This window comes from Gossypium hirsutum, chromosome D03, assembly GCF_007990345.1.
Source record: "Gossypium hirsutum isolate 1008001.06 chromosome D03, Gossypium_hirsutum_v2.1, whole genome shotgun sequence".
Taxonomy (NCBI): domain Eukaryota; kingdom Viridiplantae; phylum Streptophyta; class Magnoliopsida; order Malvales; family Malvaceae; genus Gossypium; species Gossypium hirsutum.
Window position 1 is genome coordinate 8428665 of NC_053439.1, and position 8412 is coordinate 8437076.

General features: G+C 32.2%; 1 long non-coding RNA gene across 1 annotated transcript; it reads right to left on the minus strand.

Moving 5' to 3' along the window:
- Nucleotides 1-167: 167 nt before the first annotated feature.
- Nucleotides 168-2431, minus strand: LOC107950551 (uncharacterized). The gene is made up of 2 exons (XR_001698098.2): nt 2154-2431; nt 168-1891 (listed from the first exon to the last, which is right to left on the minus strand). It is a non-coding gene; the product is annotated as an uncharacterized lncRNA (long non-coding RNA).
- Nucleotides 2432-8412: the final 5981 nt, after the last annotated feature.

The following is an 8412-nucleotide window of genomic DNA, read 5'->3' on the forward strand; positions in this document are numbered from 1 at the left end:
ATGATTTGAGGTCCCAACCTTTCAATGGCTAAAGAGGAGAAAGAGCACTTGACAAAAAATATTTATAAGTGTTACAATAATCTCAGTTATTATCAAATCCAAACAGGAACAGATTTAAAGACCAAAGCCCAATATTTACTTCAACAAAAAACTTATAGCCTCTGAACTGATGGAAGAAGAATATTGACATACGATACTGCAGTCGAATACACCCAGGATAATAGAAATAAAGAACCCGTTCAACTATTAAAAAAAATAGTTGACATAAATATTGATGATTTTCCATCACACATAATAGAAAAAATCAAGAATACATGGAAAAATTAAAACTCACCAAGACTGTCAATCGATTTATTACATCTAGATGAAATTGAGAAAATAAATCTAGATAATATTTAGAAAAGATAAAAGCCAATTGGAAAAAACAAATAAAAATATCAAGGAAGCGACATGGGAAAGCAACATCCATGTCTAGACAAAAAAGGAAGCAACTTGGGAAAACAATATCCAAGTTAGACAAAAAAAGAAAACAACTTGAGAAAGCAACATCCAAGTTTAGACAAAAAAAAAAGTTGAAGCAACCATGTCATGACAAATCAATGATGAGACATCATTTTTATCAAAAAAATTGTACGGGATTCAAAAAAAATTAAACAAGAGTTCAACAATACTCCTATAAATAGAGATGAAAGAAACTTAAGGAAGGCATCGAAGTTAGTTTATAAACAAGTCGTGGGCTCGCCTATCTTCTTTTCACTGCAAAAGTGCACCAAAGTCCAAATGTTGGAAGCCATTTAATACCCAACACGATATCAGACCCAATCAGAGGAAGAATATAAAAGCCTGCAAAAAATTCATGGGTAGCAATATAAAAAAGTAACCGAGAACAAATCCCTCTACTTTTTACCTTCTCACCATTGGCAATTGACACACTAGGTGTTACCGGAATTGCAAGGCGCTGAGCAACTGTAACACTAATGAAGTTGTGTGTACTACCCGAATCTATCAAGCTCAACAACGTTTGTCCATTCATTACGGCTTGTAACTGCATAGTCTTACCATGCAAGGAGATTTCAAGTTCTCTTAATTCTTCAATATTCTCCTCCACCGTATCACCAATTCTAACCAAAGTAGCTTTTTGCGCTAATGAGTGGCCGAATAAGGCTAATCGCAATTATAACATAACCTTTTTGCAAACTGAGGAACAGATCCTCCAGCTGTCGAAGTAGTCCCACCCGATGGTGGTGGCAGTGGCGCCTAATCTAGTTGGGTTCTCCTCCCTATTTGTAGATTTGCTTCGATAAGAAAATAGGACTTTCATCTGATCTTGCATTTGTTGAAATTGTTTGTCTATCTGGTTTTGCAGATCAACAAATTTCATCACCACCACAATCTACGTAAGTTTGGATTTTATCACTCATTGTGAGTGGGTTTGATGCCAAATTGTTGAAAACACAAGAACAGGATGGAGTCATTGGGCAATTAACGAGAACGTTGGAAGTGATTGTTTTCCCTTCATAACTATTCCTAGAACAACCTATGGTAACTGATAATCAAGGGAGATTAAAACCTTTAAGACTCGTTTAGAGAGAGCTCTAGATCTCATAAAAAGTAGATGGAAATTCTGCTTATGTTTTTACTCTCCAATAGGTCCCACTTATATGTGTACAGCCCAAATTTACCCGGGGCCCAAACCCAATAACCTAAGCCCAAAAAATACCAGCCCAACTACCCAAGCCCTAATGGCCCAAAGCATCAAATCAGAAAAAGATAAAAAAAACCTAGCCTTAGTCTGCTGCGGCCGCACCTAGTGGCCTTCTGGCACGCCACTTGCCACCGCCCTTGTCCCATCGCCTCTGACGCCTTCTGCCGCCACCTGCTCTACCAGGACCTGCAAACATGCAACAAGAGAAGTAGAAACAGAAGCAAACGAGACCAGAATAGCAAAATTTAGTTTTTATTCTCGGCTATAAAGCCGATTTGTAAAAAACGAAAGGGGGATTTTTTTGGACAAAAATATCAAGAAAAACAGAAAAGAAATCGAAGGATTTTTTTTCTCTCTTTGTGTTCGGATCTCTATTTGCTTTTATTTTTTTGTATTATTTTTTATCTTTCATAGAAAATAACACAAAAACAAAAATAAAAATCCTTACCTGCGCCGCGCCGGAGGAGGAAAGACCGAACGGTTTCTCCTCGTTTTTTCGAATTTAGGCTCACCTTTCCCGTGATTCGACGTCGAATCCATGCTCTAGAGGCCACCAGGTTCAAAAAGGGACCCAAAAGGCTCAATTTTGCACCACCAGCCGCTGCCTGTGGCGGAGATACGGTGGAGGTGCGCCGGAGTACTTGGCCGGAACCCGGAGCTTTGAGAGAGAAAAGGGGGGTGATTTTTTTTCTGAAAACTAAAAGAAATGAAATGTTTTAATTTTTTTTTGGTTTAAATAAGACATTAAACGACGCTGTTTTGAGGGTGAGGGTTCAGAGGCCAAAACGACGCCGTTTTGTACCTCTGACCCGCAACCCGACCCACTCCAGCAAAGGGATCCGCTTTTTTTGTACGGAAGGGAAATTTGCGCTTTTAGCCCTTCCGCTTTTTAATAGCTTTACAATCAAGTCTGCAGCTTTTTAATTTGGCCCCACGGTTTTTGCGCTTATTTCAATTTGGTCCTGAATGAAATAATGCGCTAAAGGTTGGGACTATTTGCTCAATCAGCCCTCCGTTCTTTCAGCGCATTATAGTTTGGTCCCTAGGGACCCCTTTTTTGTTTATTTGCGTTTTAAACCCTCAATTTTTATTCCAAAATTCGATTAAACCTGTTTGTTTTATTATTTTAGTTATTTTATTAATAATATTAGCAAATTAGACATTATTATGATTATTATTATCGTTTGTTACTGTTAATATATTATTATTTGTGTTTACTTATTTAAATTTCAAGTGTATGTGTCTTATTAAAATTATTATTATATAATTACTCACATTTTTATATTTTATAATTCATATATATATAAATCTACATACATATTCATATTTTTATTTATATGCATATATATATACATACTTACATTGTTTTATTTTATAATATACATATATATCTTTTTTGTCTTTATGTAATATATATACATACATGCGTATTTTATTTATATATACGTACTTATGTTTTCATACTTTATAATTCTTATACATATGCATATATATACGTATAGACATGCATATTCCCATTTTATATATATATACCTACATAGTTTTTGTATTTTAAATTTTTTAAAATTCATACATACTTTTTTATATTTTTATAATTTTATTCATTTCTTTATTATCATTATTGTTTTACTTGGTGTTTATTTATTTATTTATATGCCCATTATTATTTTAAAAAATGTTTTAGTTTTTATTTGTTTATTTACTTGTTATTGTATATATAATTGATTCGTTTTTTATATATGTTTATTTTTGTTATTTTTGTTCGTATTATTTTACTTATATTTTCATAATTGTTATTCTATCACATACTTTTTTATATCCAAATTCAAAAAAGGAAAATTTTCTAAAAAACGCTATATTCGGTATTTGGGATCTTCGAGAGGATTGAGTCCTAACGTATTGGGTTCCATTTTCTTCGTTGAATCTAAATAATCGAGAATGCACTTTAATCAGAAAACATAAATAAAAGCTCATTATTGAGAATTCAATACGTTGTGTCCTAGCGCATTAGATATGACACGTTGTTTTCTCGAGAAGAGGAATTTTCTAAAAAAAATAAATAAAGGCAATACTCAATGTTTAGAATTTTGAGAAATTGTGCCCTATCGTATTGGGCTGCGATTTCTTCATTTGACTTAAATAATTGAATATCCTTTAAAATTTTATTGCACGAGTTTTTGAACAAGCTCATTTTTGAGGAGGTGAAATATTATGCCCTAACTCATAGGGTATGACATTTTCTCTCTCTGAAATGGGAGGGTCTTAACAGGTAATTTGATTTATACAAGTTTTTTTTAAATAAAATATCATATTTTAAATCTCTTTAAAGTTTTCAATTTTCAACATTAAGACACTAATTAATCAACTAGATACCAATTTTTGGGCGTTACGAGGGTGCTAATCCTTCCTCGTACGTAACCGACTCCCAAACCTGTTTTTCTGAATTTCGCAGACCAAAAGCATTGTTTTAATAAATCTAAAATCGTTTATTAAAAACAACTGTTTTACGAGGTGACCCGATCACACCTCATCAAAAAAGATTGGTGGCGACTCCCATTTTCGTTTCATTTTCAAAACTCAAGTCGTCCTCGTTTTCACAAAAAAATTGTGTCAACAGGTTGGCGACTCCACTGGGGACTATAAGAGAGTCAGGTCGTGAATTGATTAACTTTTGTATTTTTGTTGAAAGTTGAAATTTTGATTTTTAATATATGATCCTCTTATTACATTTCATCTGTTTTTGAGTTTGAGTTTTCATCATGTCTGATATTTTAAATTTTTATATATTCACACATTGCATTGCATGACCGTGGGTCACACCTTTTAAGTGGGAATGAGAAACTACGCCTTCGTGAGGTTTTCACCTCTGCATGGGACAGTGAATCGCTTCCGGGATACATACGTACCTATGTCTTCGTGAGATTTTCATTTCCACATAGCTATAGGGAAATGTATTCCCCTGAACTGAACTCAGTCCGTATGAGCCTATAATGGGCGAGGATCGAGGAATCTGCCGGTTCAGGTACCCTTACTTTAGAACTGAACCGCATATAATGAGCCTTAAGAGTCTACCCTAGGTAGAACCACACCGAATGCCTAGAGGTCACCTGAAAACTTGGTTTAAATTTACGATTATTTTGTTGTATTTCGTCCGTTTTGTTATGATCATTACTTCGGTTTGTAATTACTCTATGGGTTTAAATTTTGATATGTTTCTGCATATTGCATTACATAATCGCTCATATCACTACACCAAAATAGGGTTTTAGCGGTATTTTTAGTGGCGTTTTGAAAAAAAACACCAGTAAAAATCAGGAATTAGCGGTGCTTGTGAGAAAGCGCCGCTAAAAAATGAGCTTTAGCAGCGTTTAGCTTTAGCGGCGTTTCTAAGAAAACGCCGCTAAAAATATGCATTAGAAAACGCCGCAAAAAAATTCCCAACGGCGTCGTTTGGTAGTATTCGGAGGGCTTTAGTGGCGTTTTTGTATTAGCGCTACTAATGCTGTGACTTTTAGCAGCGTTTTTAAGTATTCGTCGCTAATGGTCGGGGGTTTTAGTGGCGTTTTTAATCAACCGCCGCTAACGTTAAGGTATTTAGCGGCATTTTCTTTGAAGCACCGCTAATGATTGGTCTTTTAGCTGCGTTTTTAAATAAGCACCGCTAAAGTTAAGATTTTTAGCGGCGTTTTTTTGAGAAGCGCCGCTAATGTTAGGGGTTTTAGCGGTGTTTTTGTTGAAGCGCCGCAAAAAATATTTTATCTTAATTGGTTTATTATTTAGATTAATTAAATAAAATTCAACTTAAATCTAATTAAATATTTAAAATATTCAGAAAAATAACACATAGAAATAATTTAAAATAAATCACATGGAAAAATTAAAATACTATTATTTAAAATAATTTTTAAGATTTTTGGGTACATGATTAATATTGATTATTTTTTATATTATATATAGTAAAATTTTTTATATAATCGTAAAACAGATAGTATGATTTTAAATTTAAAATATTGAATTAATTAATTATTAGTATAGTTAATTTAGGGTTTTAGGTTTAAGGTATATATATATGATTATTAATTTAATATAGTATTAATTTAAATTCAAATTCTAGTTATTGTGGATATGAATATCCAAAAAAAGGTTAAAATTTTAAAATTATGTTTTTTATTAGGATTAAAAAATTCGATGAATAATATTATTTAATTTAAATTTAAGGTTGAAATAGTAATACTCAAATAATTCATGACAAACATTTAATTAAATACTTAAATAAATTTGCGAATTTGAATTGAAATCATTCAAATTAAAATATATGCATATACCTAACTCACTATCATTCCTTTTGTTATCACTTCAATATTAAAAAAAAGTCATATATATATAGTTGTTCGTCCTTCTTGTTTTCATTTATCTATTTGAGAAATTAAGAATATAATAAATTTGTTAATTAGAGAAATTTATTCATTTATCAATAAAATAAAATATGAAGAATTCCATACTTTATATAAAAAAATAAATTTTATAAAGATTAATATTGTTTATTGCTACTTTATACAAAAATTTTAACTATTAATTATTGTTTAATCGATTTTAACTATATTTTATGATTATTAAAGATTTAGGGAATTTTTGGAAGGTATTTTAAGGAGTAGGGGGTATGGATTAGGGTTTGGGATTAAGGTTTAGGGGTTAGGGGTTAGGGATTTAGGGGTTAGGGGTTAGGAGTTAGGGATTTAAGGGTTAAGTGGATTTAAGGGTTAGGGGTTAGGGATTTAGGGTTTAGGATGTCAATGGTACTCAAGTTAGGGATGGTTGCTTAGATTAATTAGTTTTATTAATTTATATATTAAATATGTTCTTATATGTTTGTAAAATATATAATAATAAATTTAATATTAAGTAGTGACGGCCCGGTTTTGTTTCTCCAAATTTTTGTCATTACTCTACAAAATCTGGTTCAGCCTTCTAATTTATAGTAGAAAGGATCGTGTTTAGGTATATTTATTGATGAACAACGGGATTTGGAGTGTTGGAAGCTAGAAGCCCCCTTTCGGTATTTTGGCAATGTTCCTAGGGCACCGATAGCACATGTCAAGAATCCTACAATTGGTGGAGGTTCAGTGATCATTTAAGATATTTCAAAGATGTATAGTTTATATTATTAAATTAAGAGATATAATATATATATATAGATCATTTTATATATGCATGTATACTGAATGGTTAAATTAGGGTTTAAGGTTTATTTGAGACTTGTTAAATGATACATTTAATTAATACTTTTATATTTAAAAATATTTAACCTTAACAATTATCGATATTTTTTATATGGATATATATATAAGTAATTACTTATTTAATTTGGATAGGATCAAAATATAAGAAAAAATATAAAAATATAAAAATGAAATAACAAAAATTAAAATTTATAATTTTATCAAATACTTTTAAATATTACTTAAAATTTTAATAATTAATTAATTAAAATTCTAATGAAACATAGAAGAAATAAATAAATAAATAAAAGATGTGAGATTTAGCGGCGTTTTAAGCAAAAATGCCGCAAAAAGTTATTAATTATTTGGTGAAAACGATGTAATTTTTGGCTAAGAATTTAACGGCGTTCGCGGTGCAAGGGCGAAAACGCCACTAAAGTTGGGCATTAGCGGAGATAGGAAGAAAACACCGCAAAGTTTCTCTGTAGTTTAATCAAAACGTTGTCGTTTTCTGTGGCATATTAACGGCATTAGCGGCGCTCCATTGAAAACGCCGCAATTTGTAATTATATATTGTGTTTTTTAAATATTAATTAAAAAAACAATATTTTAAAATCTCTAAAAAACGGTGCCATTTCTATAGAAGAATTTAATTTATTAGTGGCGTTTTTGTAAAAAACGCCAGGAAAATGGGCATTAGCGGCGTTTTATTCATAAACACCGTAAAAAATTATTAATAGTTTGGGCAAAACGATGTAGTTTTTGTTTAGGAATTTACTGGCTTTTGCGGCGCAATTGTAAAAACGCTACTAAAGGTATGTTTTAGTGGCGCTATGCTGAAAACACCGGAAATTTTCTTTCCAGTTTTAAAAAAACGCTGTCGTTTTTCTGTCACATTAACGGCATTAGTGGCGCTATATTACAAACGCCACAATTGTTCATTCTGGTTAGACACTGTCGTTTTGTAGTGTCTATATTTCATCCCAATTACTCCCAACACTTAGCCGAAAAAACTATTTTCTCCCAAAAAATTCCCCCCAATTTTTCCTCAAAAATTCCCCAAATCTAGAACCCTAGTCTGCTGCGCCCCAACCATCTCTGCTACATTGTCGTAGACTGACCCTTCTGTTGTCGCTCGTCGACCGTCGACCGTCACAGTCCTGTACCGCCGTACTCCTCTGCCGTCGCTAGGGTAAATCGATCGGTAAGGTTTTCCTCTTTCTCTCCTGCACTCAAATAGTTTTGCACATGGTTCCGTCTGTCTTACAACCTCACATACATTGTTTTACGCCTTCATTGATAACTAAATGCGCAAATTGTTGATGGGTTTTAGACAATTTTTCACTATCCTGTTTGGGACAGAAAAGATCGAGAAATTGTTATTAGAATTTTATGTATACCCATTGCATAATTTAGTTCATTATTTGTTTATTTCCTGTTTGTAGTTTAAAATAGTTTGAAACTGTTCATAATTTTGTTCATAATTTT